Raw genomic sequence first — 19,811 nt, forward strand, 5'->3', positions numbered from 1 at the left:
GACTCTGTGAGGCCTATCTTAGCCATTTCCAAGCTCCTTACCTTGGAATATTTTCTGAAATATTTTCCAAGATCCTTGTTATCTTAACAATATTATATTAGGAATATCTTTGTTGTCTTAACAATATTATATTAAGAATATGAGGCATAAATACAATTTCATATATAAAGTGTATAACCATTATGAGATAAATAATAATAGGTAGAATATTCACCTAACATACACTTAGCTTGTGTTCTATATACTTCTAATTATATATATTATTGCTTATAACTTACTGTATATAATTTACTTAAATATATTTTACTATTAACTGCTGCCAAGATTTGCTTGGTTTGTTAATTCCCATGTTATTAAATGAACAGTAGAGTTGGTAGCACATCTGAGCTTTCCATACTGAAATCTCATGCAGAATTTATTCCCTATGAGATTCTAATTTAGAGAAATGGTTTTCACATCAAACCAGTGTCATTTCCCATAAAGCAACCTTAGAACAGCTTTTGTGGATTGTCTAAGACAATATAAATGTTTTCAAAAATTTTTTTGAAATTGATTTATATGCCTGCAAACTTTATTTCTTTTAGTCTTTTCTGCTGTGATTTCAAATATGTCTGTATCCAAGAAATGCAGTGGTTTTATATGTAAATACAGTGGAATAAGAATGCCCCTGTTTCTAGCTGACTCCCTTGTAACCCATCAAAAGGACATCAGAGGACTCAAATCAGCAAGGACAAAGAATTGTGAAGGAGAGGAAAGATTGCAAATAAAATGTCTACAAAGTTTTGGAAGATGAAAATTGAATGAGTAAGTAGCAGTGAACTTATCCTTTACTATCCTCATTCAGTAAAGTCCCTATGGCAAGACCAACCTCTAATTTGTAGTTTTCTTCCAGCCTTAGGGATGGTTCAGTATTCAACTCTTAGATAAATTCACTTTAAAAAAAATGGTAGGAAAGTCTAGAAGAATTCTGCCTGGAAGATAAATGGAATATACTGCTCTGTGTACACTGGACCACGTAAGACTCTTTTACGTGCTTGTGGGGATGATTCATTAAGTAGCTGATTATTTTAATGAGCAATGTGGAATTAATAAATAGCTGTAACGACAGAGTAATAGGTGATTGATGAGATGCAGATTCACCAGGGAGTGAGTAGAAGGCAAATACTCCTCTGGAGTGCTGTGTAACAATGAGATATAATTAGGCACCACAAGCAGGTTTCTTCACCACATCTCACACTGTGATATGGATCCAATGGGGAGAATGATGGGAACACTTGGACTCTAACTTTGAGGAACTGCTAACTGCTTACTGCTGGCTTTCTCCCTGTCCATTGATTATTTTGATTATTTATTTATTATTTTATTTTTACTTTTTGATGTTGGTCCTGGGGCTTGAACTCAAGAACTGGACACTGTCCCTGAGATTCTTTTTTTTTAAATGTGTTGTTATTACAGAGCTGATATACAGAGGGGTTACATTTACATGTGTCAGGTATAAGTACATTTCCTTTCACACAGTGTCTCTGTTCCCTCATTTCTCTCCCAGTCCCTTCCTCCCATCTTGATCCACAAGTTGTACAGTTCACTTTCATCAGTGTCTAGTGTAGCCAGTGTACTCCACTGCTGCACTTTCTATTTATTTATTATTGTGAAAATACCGTACAGAGGGGTTACAATTACATGGGCAAGATAATGAGTACATTTCTTACCAAGCATTGTTACCTCCTCCTTTGTTTCCCCTTCCCATCCCTTCCCATACCTCCCCCTCACTCCCCTACTTGATCCTCCCCCCACCACCAAAGTTGCAAAGTTCGTTTTCGACTTATCGACTTGTACATCTCATTGTTGCAATGGGTCCACCTGTACCCTCAGATCTGTGCCCTCCTTCCCAACCTCCTACAATATGCACATGATTACACCATATATAAGGTTAAAAAAAAGAATACTGAATCATCAGAAAAAGAAAAACAAATTTAAAGAAGTCTTTGGAGTTCATTTTGGTATGTATGTTATTTTACATAAATATGAAAAGGATGAAAAGGAGCTTAGGCATTGCACCTTTGTGATTGTCTCCCAAGGCTATCCTCTTTTGGTCTCAGTGTATATCCTCGTTGGGTCTCAGAGTGCTAGCACTCTACCACTTGAACCACAGTCCCACACCGACCTTTTTTTTTGGTAGCTTATTGGACATAAGAGTCTCACAGATTTTCCTTCCGTGGCTGGAACCCCAATCCTCAGATCTCAGCCTCCTAAATAAATGTGACACTAGATAAACTTCCTAACCTTTTAAAAATTTGAATGCTCATCTCCAGCTAATACCATTGAGACTTTCAAGCTGACTTAATACTGAAGGCTAAAAGAAGGAAGGGGGCAGACAGGAAGAGTCATTTGTGTTAGGTTAGACTAAAAAAAGGTGCTCCATTGTCTGAAGGCAGAAATTGAGAGAGTGAACAAAAGGAAAGGAAAAGGAATACCTGCAAACTTGAAAGAATACACACATCTCCCACTTCATGACCCCATCTCTCTAAATCATGGGAGTGTGGCAGTAGTTCTTATTCATGAGGGGATTGCTCCCAAATGTCCTGCAACTAACCCTACATATAATTTGCTATGCACACATTTTAAAGTTTCAGCTAGAATGTAGATACAGGAAGAGATTAAGAACCAATCATAAAATCAAATGATTACATGCACCAAGATACTGAGAGGTTAATTTTTCCCTGGACAGAGTTAGTTAGATAAGTGAGGCAGACAGTGACTACAGCATGGAAAAAAACTTCACATGGATGGGAACAATCTGTGTCCCTAGTAGGACACAGAAGGGCAATACAAAATTCCAATAAGTTACTCAGAATGGCAAACACAACTGGAAAGTTACAATTGCTTATTTCTAGAAAATTTCAATTTCAGGTAGCTAAAGGTGAAAAACAAAGCTGTGGAAGATGGGAGAGGAACTACCGTATCCTTTTCTTACTCCCAGTGAAGGTGGAGGTTTACTTTCAGAAGACCATCAATTTCATTCAGAAAAGGAACATTAACTTCCCCGGAATGCCAAACGAAACTGAAACAGGGAGAAGAGGGTTTTGAGGAACACTAGAGGGAACTGAGGCAAGGAATATGACTGAAGACAGAACAATTATTGGCGAATAGACACACACCCGTGTCCCCTCTTCATTTCTCAGTTTACAGGATGTCATTTATGCATTATGAACAAGTTTGTGCTGCTCATGAGAGAATAGATAACACATGTACATTTCTTGTTATCAGGTGTAGCCCCATTAAAATCATCACGTTTACAAGCTGAGTGCACTCTTTGGTTCAATAGCTCATGCACACAGGATTTCCACGATCACTACTATTGGAATTTGTAATGTTCTGTTCTCCAAAGAGAACAGAAACCACCATCACCAGCAACAAAGAAAATACCATTCAACTGAATGAGAAAAAACTGAAGATAAACCAGGGTATCGAAGCAATAAGGGTGCTTGTGGAAAGAAGAGAATAGAGAAAATCACACCCAGAGATAATTGTATAAGGGTAGATTGTGTCAATGTCTGAATGTGTAAGGTGAAAATATGAGTACCACTGGAGGAGAGAAGAGAAACAAAGGAGAGAAAATGCAAGGAAAAATTGTACAGATAATTTATCAGATATGTTTAGTAGTATTAGAATGAACATTTTAATTGAGAATCTGGTGATTAATGAGACTGTACAAGAAAAGAAAAGCAACAACATTATTACTTATTAACATGAAAACTCACAAAGTTAATTACAGCATATTTCAGTACATGTAATATTAATATAGTTGTATAATGAAGATTGTAATATTGACTTACTAAAACTTATAATAAAGCTGCAGTGGAAAGCCAAGAGCTGGGTTTTTATACTGGAGAAAATGTTGCCAAGTTTACTACTAAAATTCTGTATTAGGAAGCCTATAGGTTTTATAATTGTGAACTTCTTTGAAAATTTGGAAACAAACAACAATAGAAACAATTATGTAATTTAACATTGTTACAAGGGAATGGGTCATAGTGAGGTAGGGATGTTGATGAAAATAATTTCTTATCTTCCATCAAGTAGTATTTTATTTAGTAAAAACATTGTGAATGCTTCATCCACTAACAAAAGTTTAACAAATTTACAAAAAAGTAAATACCTCACTATTCCTTCCTTATGAAACAGCCTTTGTGCCATGGTATAAATTCTTGCCTCTGTCTAGATGTAAGTTTATCTTACCATGTTTTTCTCATAGGACAGACTTTTTAAACTTGCTGTGTTTGAGTGAAGTTAGTTACTCTGTACACCACATGAGGTTGTTAGGAGACTCTAATTAAATCAAATACATAAAACACTTAGTACAATGTCCAGAATGTCTCAGTTTTTTAATAAATATTTTTATTGTAAAGATATTGTACAGAGAGGTTACAGTTACATGAGTAAGGTAGGTAATGAGTACATTTCCTCCAAAGCATTGTTAACTCCTCCTTTGTTTTTCCCCTACCATCCCTTCCCTCTCCCCTCCCAACTTCTCCCTCCACCCTTCCTGAAGTTGTAAAGTTTGTTTTCAACATAGTGTCTTGTATATCTCATTGTTACAAAGGGCCAATCTATATCCTTGTTTCAGCATTTTGTTATTTCCCTTCCCTTCCCAAAATTAGAAAAGGTCAAAAGTGATGCACATGACTATATAAGATGATGCTAAGGGAAATAAACCCCAAAATAGGGACACAAGAGGTTTTTTCTTTGTTGCTGTTGTTTTTAAAGTACTTATAATGTCTCAATTGTTTTAATCATAAAGATTATAGATTTTGTGGTTAATTTCTAAATTTTAATGTGCATTTTTTCTTTCCTTTCATTTAAGTACAATTGCACACTTCCTTCACAAGTGTAGCAATAGATCACATTTCTTCAGATTGCACATTTGCAAGTCATTTGAGGTGGGATAGCTCTTTACGGTTCAGGACTGTCCTGTGTATCATTGGACATCTGGCAGCACCCCTGGTCTCCTCCTGTTACATATAACAGCAGGCCCTTAATTGCCCTATTCTGCCAGCAATGACCACACACATTTCCAAGACCTTCACTGGATGGGCATTACCTGCTGCTGAAATTCTGTTATATAACTCATTTTCCCATTGTTCAGTTGTCCTCATATGGTGCTACCAAGGTGTATTTAATTACTCATTGATTACCAACTTAAAATGACCTTTGGTTTAAGATTTACAAAGAAAACATCCCATCAAAATACTATTATACAAAAATATGGGCTATGTCTCTAATAACATCCTAGAAAAATAATAAAGTGATCATGATTTTTTAATTAAGATTAAAATTATGTCAAATAATTTTTAAATGTCTATGTGTTTGCACTACAGGTATGTATTTGCTGGATACCCATACACACACAAATATATTCATCATTCTTTAAAAAGAATTCTTTGCAGCAAAAGCTTTTCAAATAACAACAAACTCCTTGCCTCAACTGTCACATTAACAGAGGAGCTAGTACTTGGAAAGATTGCTGCAATTCAGGTACCATAATAGAGACAGGTCAATGCTTTAGATAGTATTTTCATCAAGAAAAAAGATGAGGATATGTCCTTTTGGAAGAAAGAAAAATGGAAAAGTGTTTTTGAAAGTTAGATCTTTTAATATTCTTTTTTCAATTTAATTTTATTGTCAACATGAGATAGGGAGGGGTTATAGTTACATACATAATGTGATGAGTACATTTCTTGTTAAACATAGTTACCCCTCCCTCACATATTTTTTAAGGGGACCATTACAACATATATATTATTTATGTGAAGAACATGTTAGGTTGGAAAGTACAGGCTTCAAGGATGGCTATTTTCTGTCTTTCAATGAGCAAATAGATAAGCTGATTTACATCATACCATTGAGTTTTCAAGATGTTTTATTTATAGGAAAAGATGAAATTGCTGCTATCAACTTTCTGTGCCCCATGTATGATTAATAAGCTTTCAAAACACAAACAAAATGAAAAAAAATAACACAGGGATGTAAATAGAACAAATTCAAAGAGGAGAAGTCAATAAGAACATTTCTTTCCTATGGCTTTGGCAAGGAAAAAGTTCAAGGATTTCTTTCCCATTAGCACAAAGCTATTCAAACACACACTCATATGCAAATAATATATTAAGGGTTAATAAGGTTAAGAAAACTGATGAGATGTTCCAGCCTAAATATCTCACTAGCTGTCACTGCTCAAAGGGTGTCAGGATTCATCTTCCTTACAGCCCAGCCTTCAAAGTTAGGAGTTTACATCTTATGGTGATAATTAAGTACATAAAACAGAGTAGTCGTCAGTAGGACAATTTTAATGTCCCACGCAGGATCATGTCTTAGTTGAATATCAATACATGCCGGTACATTTGTGAGGTGCTGATTCTTTTACCACCTTTTTGTTTAATGCAGTAACAGTAAAAGACAGAGCATGGAGATGAGAGACAAATCCTGTTATGTACTCTGAGCAAAGGGCACTTTGTCCAAAAACAAATAGGTCAATATTACATCTATGACTGAGCAACCAGGCCTCACTCATTTTCTTTCATACTAGTACATTGTCCATGTATTTACTATCTTTACTATCAGGTACTAAGTCTCCTATTTTCCAAACATTACTTTATTATATTTTAAATTTTCTATTGTTATTACAAGGGGATGTACAGAGGATTACAGTTTACATAAATCTGGTAATGAGTACTTTTCTTTTGGACAATGCCACTCCTTCCCTTGTTCTCTCCCAATTTTTTAAAATTATATTATTTTCTTAACATTGCCTCATATCATGTACAAAATGTATTATCATTAATATCATCACTAAGTCCCATATTATCTACAAGGCAACGCAATATTCCTTTTGCTGAACACAAATACAATGCTTCTATATCTGTTTTTTTTCCTTAAAACACCCCAACTATTTCTACATATAATTTTCAAAACCTGGAGAAAATAAATTCCATGTTTATATAGTTGCCCTCAGTATCCACAAGTGATCATCTCCAGAACCACTTCAGATGCTAAAATCCTTTTATGCTCAAGTCCTTTACATAAAGTGATATAATATTTGCCTGTATCATTCATACCTCTGAATTATTTACATGCAATTTAGTGTAAATTATTATCACAGAATTTAAAAAAATGGAGAGATGAAGAGTCTGTACTCATTCCTTGAGAAAGATACCATTTTGTTTTAAAGCAAAAGAGAAAAAAGGAAAGAGATGGAGAGAAAGGGGAAGAGAGGGAAATAGATTGCTAGTGGGTAAGTACTATTGGCAGCAGCTGGGGCTGGATGAAGGCACTTGAATATCAATGAAATACATTGCTTGCAATGAGGAAAATGGAACAATGAAACCTATTGGGGATGTATTTGGGGAAGAGCAGGGAGATTAATGGGCTGAGCTTGATTGGAATATTGTGAACATGTATGGAAATGTCACAATAAAATCCCTATCTGCTTAATTAATATGTGCTAATCCAAACACTTAGGATTCTCAGCTAGTTGATTCTAAAGATAAAGAACCTGTGAATACCAAAAGCTGATTCTTTAATTTGACCTTATCTCAATACTTAAATAAAACCAAATATTCTTCTGGTCAATACTTATCCACATTACCACTAAAAAATAATCCCTTTATGGTTTTCATTATAATTTCCTTCCTATTTACTTTACCATATATATATATATATATATACATATATATATATAAACATTTCCAATTCATTTTCACTTTTATGTGCTTTTCATATTCATGTTTACTTTCTACAAAAATGTGATTTCTTTGATTATAAATAATTAAAAAACAGTTATGTCAAATGGTTTTTAAAGAGAATTGTTTTACAGTAGAAAAGCAAATTATACATAAGATGCTTGATGTTTTCCTCAGAGGAAAAAAGGGATTCTGTCACTAGGTGACATTGTATAACTTAGGGTAATGAATAACTGAATGTCACTAAGGTAGAAGGGGTCAAGTAAAGATACACCTGTAAATCCTGAAACATGCCTTCAGAACACATGCACACACACACATATACATGTACACACAAACACACACACACACACACACACACGAAGTGGCCAATTTTGACTGGGATCATTACCTGAAAATTTTACGTGCTATAAATATAGATTATTTTTTCTTTATAAAACTAGTCATTTTCATTTTTTAGTCTTTGAAGAATTTAGAATTTAATGCAATTTTTAATTGACAACTGATAAAAGATGCAAGTATGTTGTATAGAGTTTTAGACACTTGCTCTACAAAAATACAACATTTTTATTCTTCATTCGGATTCACTTTATCACTATTTTTTCCTTAGCCAGAAGGCAGAGTTAATTGTACCTAAAATTGATTTTCTTTTTTTTTTGCCAGTCCTGGGGCTTGAACTCAGGGCCTGGACACTGTCTCCAAGCTTCTTTTGCTCAAGGCTAGCACTCTACCACTTGAGCCACAGCACCATTTCTGGATTTTTCTGCTTATGTGGTACTGAGGAATCAAAATCAAACCCAGGGTTTCATGCATGTTAGATAAGCATTCTATCACTAAGCCATAATCCCAGCCTCAAGATCATTTTTCTTTCAATATTTATTGCAAAGGTGATGAACAGGGAGTGAGTATAGTTACATAAGTAAAGTAATGGGTACATTTCTCTTTGAACACTGTTACTTCCTCTCTCATTTTCTCCTGCTTAACCCTCCCTAATCCTCTCCCCACAAAGAAGTAAAGTTCATTTCCAACATAGTGTCTAGTGAGTATCGCTGTTGCGATACTATGTCCTGCTGCTTCTATGAATAGCCTTCCTTTCCACAGATTAGATAAACTTAAGGAAAGCTAAAACAGAACAAAAAAAATAGAAATAACTGCAAACAGATTGCAATAAGAACTGCTTGCATTTTCATTTTTTATCTATAAAAGTGTTTTTAATATTTAGAAGATAAGATAAAGAATTGCTTTCTTGGGTATTTTATTTTTTGTGGGGCTATTACAGATGGAGTTGCTTTCCTGATTTTAGCCATGCTATCTCATTGTTGGCATACAGAAAAGCCATTGATTTTTGAGGGTTCATTTTATACCCTGCTACTTTGCCAAAGTTTTGAATCAGCTTGAGTAATTTGGGAGTGGAGTCAGTGGGATTTTTTAAATACAAGGTCATGTCATCTGCAAAAAGGGAGTGTTTTACTTCATCTTTCCCTATTTGGATCCCTTTCATGTTTGCATCTTGTCTTATTGCTGTAGCTAGGCATTCTAATACTAGATTGAAGAGAAGTGGAGAGAGTGGACATCCTTGTCTCATTCCTGAGTTAAGAGGAAATGGCTTTAAGTCCCATGGTTTCCCTTATTTGCAACAACTAGTATATGTCTGAGACAAGCAGAAAAGGTTAGATAAGTTGATGTAGGTGAAATGAACCCCAAGATAAGTATTCAATGTTTTTTTCTTTCAGGCGATTGTTTCTAACATATTTATAAGATGATTTCTTTGTTGCTTTGTATGTCCCTCCCCCACGGTATAACCCCTGCTTTCACTGTATTTGATGTTGGTATAATTTGTGGAGGGGAAGGGAAAAAACAAATCATTTAAATAGGGATACAGGTGGACCTATTGCAACAATGAGATATACAAGTCATTATGTCAAAAAACGAACTTTACAACTTTGGTGGGAGTGGGGGGTGGAGGGCAGAAGGAGAGGTGAGAGATGGGAAGGGGAAACAAAGGAGGAGGCAACAATGCTTGATAAGAAATGTACTCATTATCTTGCCAATGTAATTGTAACCCCTCTATAAGGTATTTTCACAATAAAAAAAGGAATGAAAAGAAAAAGAATTGCTTTCAACCTCACAAATCATTCATAAATATTAACATTTATATAAGAAAGTCACTGTCAATATCTTTAGATATAGGTATTTAGATATTTATATTTTGGATATAGGAGATATTTGACTATCTTCTGACAATATTATACATAAAATTACTGTTTTAACAAACATATTACTAAAAGATGTTTTACATATATTGAAATAAAGATAGTGGAGCTAAGCAACGCTGTTTTGCATCTTAATAAAATTTAATAGAAGATGGGACTCTGAGAACGCTGGAGGTTGCAGAGGACATTCTTTGGATTGCAAATATGTCATGATTTGTTGAGCTTCATGAAAGTCATGCTTCCTCTAGATAACTTGGGTTCTGATTGCCCTTCATTGTTCCCCCTTGATAGTCTGCTCTAATTATGTATGACACTTTTATTAGGAATAAGTTATCCTCATCTAGCTTGCTTTGTTTTATGTATAACACTTTTGTTAAGGCTGTTAAGGCTTGATCCCCACCCTAAGCATGTGGTTTTTGTTTTTAAAAGCTATGTGTTCTGGGCTGCAGATTTTATTTTTTTATTTGTCTGTTATGGGGCTTGAACTCTGGGCCTGGGTGCTGTCCCTCAGCTCTTCAGCTTAAGGCAAGCACTCTACCACTTGAGCCACAGCGCCAATTCCAATTTTCTGGTGGTTTACTGGAGATAAGAGTCTCATGGACTTTTCTTTCCTGGCTGGCTTTGAACCACGATTCTCAGATCTTTGCCTCCTGGATAGCTAGGATTATAGCATGAGGAGCCACTGGTGTCCAGCTGAGCTGCAGATCTTTGAGACAGGAGTCCATCTACAGACCACCCATGCTCTAATTAACACTCCCTATTCTACCTCTCAAAATGGGCTTCTCTGTTTTCTCACTGTACAATATTCCTGGGTGCTATTTTTAAAAGCTTTTGTTTATGTATTTTGAGATTATAACTCAGTATATTGCCCATGCTGTCTTTGAACTCCTGTGTTCCTTAGCCTCTCTGGTAGCTGATACTACATGCACATGTTACCATACCTGGCTAGACATTCTTTATGATTCATTCTTACAGGTAGTGGTGAAATACTGAAAAAATAATGTATGTATGAACTCTGAGACTGGCCCAGACTACTGATTACCTAAATAGACTTGCTCTTAGGAAAGAGAGAATCAGTGCTCTTGCCTTCAAGTTGTCATGTGGATTGGCTACAGTAATTAACATCTAATGGACATTGATCTTCTGGAAAAAGTCTCTAATAAAAGTTTTACCTTGTTGGCATCTTTCTCTTTTGCCTTTAATACTAGACTATCACAGCGAGAACATCTTCACATGCCATGCTATCTGTGGACTTTGCTTCTCTACTTTTCTCATTATGTGAGAGAACAAACCACTAAATTAAATCACCAGACTTTCACTTTACTGTGGCCAATTTAGTTCCTAATTGATATGACAGTGCCTTCTGGAACTACATTCCCACAGGGAATGAGATGGCTATGTTACTGCCACAATGCCATCACTGGCTGTCTCAGGCTCTGTGTGTGTGTGTGTGTGTGTGTTTTCTTTAAATTAAAAGGTTGAAATAGATTTTTACTAAAAATTGTATTTGTTGATAATACACTAAACTTTTAAAGCAAGATTTAAACTTTTGAAAACATAACTATTTAACATTTGTGTTTCTTCCTTTGAACATTTCATGTCTCTTGCTCCTATTAGGCTATTTGTCTTACTTATTAATTTACAAAGGTTATTTGTAAATTGAGGCTATTAATCTTTGTGGAGGATATTAATCTTTGATCTATAAGTGCTTTGTGTATGATTTCTTTCTTTGTAATTTATTACTTACTGATTACACAATATTTAATCTTGAGGTTCTTATTTTTGTGTAAATGCACCATATCTTTCTGTCACTGCCTCATTGCAAAGAAAATCCTTGATGTCATTCTGAACTGCAAAATCAAATTTGACCTTTCTTTCTGGGTATGTTTGAATACCATAGAATGTCATTTAAATCTCTATTTTTTCTAAAAGTACATTTCATATAAGGAGAATGTCCAGTATGACATTTTTACAGCAAATTATCTCTGTATCATTTATCAAATAGTAATTTAACTTCCTACCTAATCCATATGCTGTTTTGTATGCTTTTTTGTTTGTTCTTATACAGAATCTCAGGATACATCTATGAAATCCAAGCTGGCCTCAAATTCTCAATCCTTCTACATCCTCCTCCTTTGTGCTAAGATTACAGGCATGCATTACCACACTTGTCTATTTTATGTTTTTTAAGCAGTGAGTTAACCATAGTGTAGTTGTTTTCTATATAGCACAATTACTATATATGGAGTGATATAAAAGTATTCTATCCAAAATATTAGCAGTTTGGGATTGGAAAAGAGGTCATCTCTGGGTATCCTATCCCATCCTTTTGTTCAATTCCCATATGAGGCACATTCTAAAATAATCCCTCTTCTCAAGTTTTCTAGAAAGTGTTTGTATACCACCCTAACAGTCCCTGAGGCAAGCCGTGCTTGGTAAGTCTGCCATTACTTGGTTGAACAGGACTGACAAGATCCTCTGTGTAGTCTGCAGGCATAGGGACTCTTCTTTCTTTGGACTGTGACCCAACTCTGTCCATAGTCCTAAAAAAACCAGATATCCTTGGTAGAATCCACCTATTTCCCCCTGACTGGATCACCTGCGAAAGTCCCTATGATACAGATTCATGTATGTTTGGATCTGCCTTGAAAAGAATAAATGCTCCCCAGAGAAGGAATTTAACTATACCATCAAAAAAATTCTCCACAGGCTCAGATTTTCAAGCAAGACACAAAATCTGTCAAATTGTCAGAAACCCAGCATGAAATGAGGCTGTAGGATGCCAAATCACAGTACTACTCTCAGAGGGGGACTCTACTGCCCTTAGACTTCTACTTGGTAAAAACAAAAAGAAAACTTTTTGATTCTGTTTCTTCACTTTCTGACTACAGTAGCAACAGCTTTCTCTCTTATGATCAGATAAAGTTAGAATTATGTTTTGAAAGGAAATTCTGCGTTTGATTTTAACTGACCGGTAGAACCAACCAGGTATGGCTTTGCTTGCTAAGCTATTCTGTGCTGAACATAGAGTAGTGTCATAACCATTACAATTCATAAAAAGTGATGTGACGTGATACTTGCAGAAGCAGGGTAAAGTTGAGGAACATCTTTCTGGTAATTCTCAGGAAGTAGAAGTATTGACAGTTACTAGTGATTCCATGAATCTTATGTCTCTGTTGAAAACCGTTTTAATTAGAGCTCTAAGTCATCAAGTTTTCTGGCATAAGAGTCAGAGGAAGACACATTTCCCTAGGACTCCACAGATACAGTGTCTGTTTTTGAATATCTAGAACTTTGCCATTCTTATGTACAAGTGTCGACTGCAAAACAGCAGCATTTTTTTTCTGCTCTGTCTATGTTTGAGGCGGCCTAGTGCTACCATTGGTTATGCTTCCCTAACTCTAAGTTTCAACTTGACACAAGTTCTCAGATCTCCAAAATGGTCAAAGATGGGAGAACAGAAATATATGACACAGTAGAAAGATTGTCAATGAATCAGATCCACTTACATTTCTATGACTAAAACGGGGTCTTTCTGTAATGACACCATGTATGAGCAACATGATGGGAGATGTCTCAGACTTCTGTGTGCTAATGAGCTTGAGACTCCTTGACTCATTTCCAAAGTATAGATATAGATTCGTCCAGGGCTTGAGACTTAATTTGATTTGCTTAAGGGATCTTATACCCCAAATTTGTATTATGTAAAATTCTTATCTTTTAGATGATATATTTATGTTCAAATTAGGAAAGTGTTTCAAGTGATTTCATTTTAACAATGTTTTATCACGGTCTTTTTTGGGTTGAACTTGTATAATGGTCAGTACTAAGATGTGCTAGTAGACAGTGCCCCAAAATCTTCTGAGGCAAATAAAATTTGACATTTTCTAAGTGTGTTTATGAGATTATCTGGTAACACAGTCTGGGGGTTAATGAATATGATAGAATTAATCTCTATGACAGCTTATGGCAGTCCTTCTGCAGTAGGAAGACCTCTACTCAGGCAGGCAAGCCCACCTAATGGTCCTAAGAGACAGAGCCCACCACAACAAAGTTGTTAACAAAGAAGCAACTTTATGAGAAGGTTCCTAGACTGGCCAGGGTCATAGCACAGGCTCAGGAGCTGATAATGCAGTCCTGGATGGCCTACAGGCTAGGGTTTTTAAAGGCAAAATCCACACGGTCAAGCGTGGTCACATGCAGATGACCAATGGGTTCTCACTGCACACAAAGGATTGCATAGTCATGTTAGGTCACAAGCAGGTGGCCAATAGAGTTAAATTTGGCAGGCAAAAGGCGGGGTTTATTTTTTGGTGGGCAAAAGGCATAGTTTACTATGTTAGCATGTGGTGTCACCAGTTTGAGCCTGATTACAATCACTCTGTTTTCTTGGTCAGTCTTTAACTGAACAATCCAGGATGGGTTAGGTTGTTAAGGGGAGGGGGAACCAGATGCATTTTTTTCATTCCATGAACTGGGCTAGTCAGAGCCAAGAAGTGGCCCTGTGATTAAGGTTGTTTTTCTAGTTTGAACCTTGTTTAAAGGTCCTTAGTGCCCTCAGAGGTCAGTCAACAATGGAGTCTTTGCCTAAAACAAAGGCAAAACCTGGAATGGAGCTGTACCAGCTGGAGTCTCTTCTCAGGGCCTACTTCACCTCCAGCCAACATTATAAACAAATTTTTTGGTGATCTTTCAATGAGAAAGTCACATATTCTTTATTTGTTTTGTTTTTCCTACTTTTGTAAATACATCTACTATGATACTGTTATGGATGAAAGATTGCAGGATTTCTAATATATATGAAATATGCTTATTTGTTGAATAACCATCAAATTCAATATAAACTTCAATTTAGATAAGAAGCTTCCTATTTTTCTGCAGTTTCCACTCATTCTTTCAAACAGCATAGTGAAAACTGGACAGACTTCCTCTCAACTTTTTGCCACAAATATTTCTGGATTATCATTTCTGGCTTCATTCTCTTGATCTGTTTAATTTTATTTTTCTGATAATTTTTCCTCAAAATTTATGTCTCAGAAATATTCTATTTTTTTCTATGAGCACTGTCACTATTTCTAATCCTTTGCTCACATTTTCTGAGTGCTGATAAAAGAGAAGATGCTGTGCTAAGAAACCTTGTGTTCATGACAATTCTTCCTCCCTTAAAAATCAACATAAAGTAGCCCACTCTATTATGCTCCTACGTATTTCTAGAATACTGAATGAATGAATCTTCATTTTACAATAGAAGCAGGTAGAGCCTGGATAACTTCATTTCTTAGAGAAGTTAAGCAAATAGAAATAATAATAGTTAAATTTTATTAAGTATTTACTAAATGTTGGCTGTTTATTATTTGATATACTATTAAGGGAATTACTTGGTAGATGGGTGTTTTCTCATGACTCAATGAAAGTAAAAATAAACAGATTTTTCTTTTTGCTTGGATTGATAATATTAGGACAAATGGGCAGAAAAATCAGAGGGGCAGTATCTTCAGCAAATACAAAAGTTAAGTATGAATCACCTGTTATGCAAGTGATATTCACCCCAAGGAATATACCCAAGCCAACTTTTACAACCATTCATAAAGGACGCTGAGAAGTGAATGCTATCATGGGAAGATAGGAAAAAGTGATATTGGTGTTATATGGTGCTATAAAGCAACTTTATGACAAAATAGGTTGGGCAAGAAACCTATACAAAAGAGAATTTGTACATTTGACTTTTCTTGTTATGTAAGAAGACATTTAAAAAAAAAAGAAGGAAAGAAGGAAAACAGAAACCTAAACCATTGTTACGAGAAACTGCGTTCAGTAGAATGTGAAAATAGAATGATTATTTTCACGGTATTCCTTATTATGGCCAGGAAATCAACCAGCCTGGCTGCAGATATATTTCACAGAACTCATTATTTTCTACTTGATTTCCTTTAGTGTCTTGAATTGTGAAAATAGAGACCCTTGTCTTCTATGCTGTAGATTTCCTTAAGCCACATGAGTTGGTTATTTTAATGGTTCCTGCTACTCTGAACAAATAGCTTATTTTTATTTAACTCTTACCATATGATATTAGGGCAGTGTAGCAACCTGGATCAGAATTTATTTCTTTGTGAAGAAGAATGTATTTGCAGCATTTGTAATATAAGAGGCAGCTATTAAAGCATATTTTTTGCAAATACTAAGAGCATTATGGCTCAGTCCCCCAGTCCCAACTAACTGTGGTATAGAAGGGAGGATTGTGGTCTCCAGATAACCCAGAGCCAAAACATAAGACCATACCTAAAAAAAATAACCAGAGGCAAAAAATGGCCATAGGCCTATGTGGTAAAATGCTTGCCTTGAAAATACAAGGCTTGAGTTCAAAGTCCAGTATCCGAAAAAAATAAATAAATGGTAAAAAGAAAAAGCAAGAATGTTCATTTTTTTTTGGTTGAGCAAAAGATAGATAATTAGATATAAAACTTTAGAGATGGGAATGTGGCTTAGTGGTAGAGTGCTTGCCTACCATGCATGAAGCCCTGGATTCGATTCCTCAATACCACATAAACAAAAAAAGACAGAAGTGGTGTTGTGGCTCAAGTGGTAGATGCTAGCCTTGAGCAAAAAGAAGCTCAGGGACAGTGCCCAGGCCCTGAGTTCAAGCCCCAGGAATGGCACATCAAAAAAGAAAAGAAAAAAAAAACTAACACTATTATCACAAGTCTCTAGAAATAAACCTTCTGATACAGGCCATAATTTCATTGGCTCCCCTTTAATGGTTCAAGCACACCTGTCCTCTAACCTTTTACCAGAAAACCAATGGTTAGGATGAAGTCGAAGTACCAAAAGGAGCACATTAAACTTTGTAAAATAAGACTAAGGTATTAAATAATCACATTGAATATTAAAATTCCAGAATGGGAAATAAGACTGTTTTTATGTAGATTTTTAGCTGCTCATTCCAATGTTTCACAGGTTGAGCCATACTCTCCAGAAGGAAGCCACAAGTGTGATGCAATGAACAAGGCTTGTAAAGCTGATGAACACAATCTGTTCTTGCCATTTTCTACCTGGATGACCTTCAGCAACTTCAGTCTCAATAGGTCAGTTTAACTCATCTGAAAAACAAAGAAAATGGTCATTAACCACTCACAGTGTTATTATAAAAACAAATAAGATTATATGTGAAGCATACCTCATATTCATTTGAGAAGCAAATGCTTCTCAAATGTATCAGTTACCATGGATATGCTGCAAATAAAATAATAAAATAGCTTCTATCATCTAAAGTAATATACATATTATATAGCTGTATTCAAGGAACATCTTAACATATTACTGGTTAATATGTGCTTTATTTACTCTAGGGTTTCAAAAAATGTTAGAATATAAATTCTAAGCAGATCCACTGTGCTTTGATTTGCAAGGAAAAATCAATTTCTATTATTCCCATACTTACTACCATCCATATGGAATCTACCCATTCTTTTTCATTTTATTAACTTTCAGCATACAAAGGACTGTTTTGGTTTTGCTTTCTTCATGCTAAAATGCAACTGTTTTTCTTCCCCAAATTATAGGGAGTTAGGATACTGTTTCGTTATTTGTTTAATCTATAATTAAACTACACAATGACAGACCGCAAATTGTCTTTGTTTTGAGTGTTAGAGAACAACTACATTTTGCACATCAGCAGAATGAATGTTCCCAATGTCTATGGAAAAATGTGTAAATCAAGCAATTTAGGAGTTTTGTCCAACGAAACCATTATGACACATTTGTTGCAAGATTGTCCCTGCTTTTTCTGCTAATGTAATTCCACTGATGTTTCTAAATGGATAAGAAATGACTTCTCAAAGTGTATGATGAGGTGAACCCCAGGTATGAACTATTAGGCATCTTTCATCACTAATCACTTTCATATGGAAATTGGAGATGTCAGACTCACCCTGTGTTTCCCTATTTAAATTCAGGCAGCTCTGTGTGATGCATCCTTAACCATTGTATTTCCTGCTATTACTGTCATTAAGTACTGAAATGGGAACTTGGCTGTAAGTGCCATAAGGTTCCCTACACAGGCTCCAGGATTTGATGAGATAATGAAGAGAATAATCCTTGCATTTGCTAAAAGCAATTTGAAATGAGAGTTTAAAAGCAAACATTGTCATTTCAGACCAAGATAAGTTCACATATTGCCCCTGTCACTTGTTTATGATATAAATTGTACTAGCCCATTCAATTTTCTAAGCTTTAATTTCCTTGGTTACATAATAAAATAATGCCAATACTTACAACAGGATGTAATGAGATTTTTAAATAAATTCAAAGAAATTATTTAGCAATTACTCCACAAAAATATATCATTATTGTTCAGAATACTCAAGGTTAGGGTGATGTTGGAAAGTTTGTGGGGTTTTTTTATTTTCGTCTATTTGTTTGCTTGCTTTTTATGTTGGTTGTGGGGCCTGGGCTCTGTTAGCTCTTCAGCTCAAGGCTAGCACTCTACCACTTGAGTCACAGTGCCACTTCCGACTCTTTCTGCTTATGTGGTGCTGAGGAATCGATCCCAGGGCCTCATATGTGCAAGGGCAAGCACTTTATCACTGAGCCACCTTCCCAGCCCTGTTGGCAAGTTTTGTTACTTACAGATTTAGGCATATGAAGGAAGACACGCACCGAAACTCAGGAAGACAAAATTAAAACATCCCCAAGTTATCAATGAAACAGAAGAGAGAAATGAAGCTAACGTTTTCTAAATGTTCTCTATATAGAATTTTTACACACAGAGCCTTTATAAAAGTTTGTGTAATATATACTTTAAAGAAGAAATTTTTTATATAGCTTATCTTTACAGTCTGAAGAGTAGATCAATTAGGTAACATAATCAGAATTACAGGGTTATTCAGCATCATAGCCAGCATCTGGGTCTGTCTGATGTCACTACTACCACCCCTGCCACAAGCCAAACAAATACTGGACACACTGTTTCCAAAAAGAAATCCTTGAGAACTTCATGCATAGCAGGAACTTGAATTACTGGGTCTCAATTTACATCTGTGTGTGTGTGTGTGTGTGTGTTTGTGTGTGCATGTGCATGTGCTCATGCGTGTTCAAGTGCTTGAAGATACCTAAGTTGGACTTGGGATGGAGGTGACAGGATACGCAAAAAAGCAGTTTACCAACACATTTAGACTGTTTCAACATCCATGCAATGCCAATAGATAAACATTTTAATAGTCATAATGTCACCTTGACTGAGTTACAGGATGCCCAGTCAATTGGTCAAATATTATGTTGTGGTACATTTGTGAGTATGTTTCAGGAAAGATCAGTGTTTGAATCAATAGACCTTTCTACTCTCACCAATGTAGAAAGGCATTATTTAATTACTCAAGAATCTGAATAGAATGAAAAGGCAAAAGAAAAGAAAGAAAGATCCTCCCTCTGCTTTGTTGAGCTGCAATAACAAACTTTCGCTCTTCAGCTTCAAAATTGTAGGTTCAACTTCAGAAAGAAACACTTTGTCGTATAATTTGTGGAGGGGAAGGGGAAAAACAAATCGTTTAAATAGGGATACAGGTAGACACATTGCAACAATGAGATGTACAAGTCGTTATGTCGAAAACGAACTTTACAACTTTGGTTCGGGGCAAGGTGGGGGTACACGGCAGGGAGGGTTGGGTAGAGGGGGCGGGGGGAGGGGGAGGATGGGAAGGGGAAACAAAGGAGGAGGCTACAATGCTTGATAAGAAATGTACTCATTGGGCTGGGAAGGTGGCTCAGTGGTGGAGTGCTTGCCTTGCATGCCTGAGGCCCTGGGTTCAATTCCTCAGCACCACATAAGCAAAAAGAAAAAAGCCAGAAGTGGCACTGTGGCTCAAGT

This window comes from Dipodomys ordii, unplaced genomic scaffold (genome assembly GCF_000151885.1).
Source record: "Dipodomys ordii isolate 6190 unplaced genomic scaffold, Dord_2.0 Scaffold52, whole genome shotgun sequence".
NCBI classification, from domain to species: domain Eukaryota; kingdom Metazoa; phylum Chordata; class Mammalia; order Rodentia; family Heteromyidae; genus Dipodomys; species Dipodomys ordii.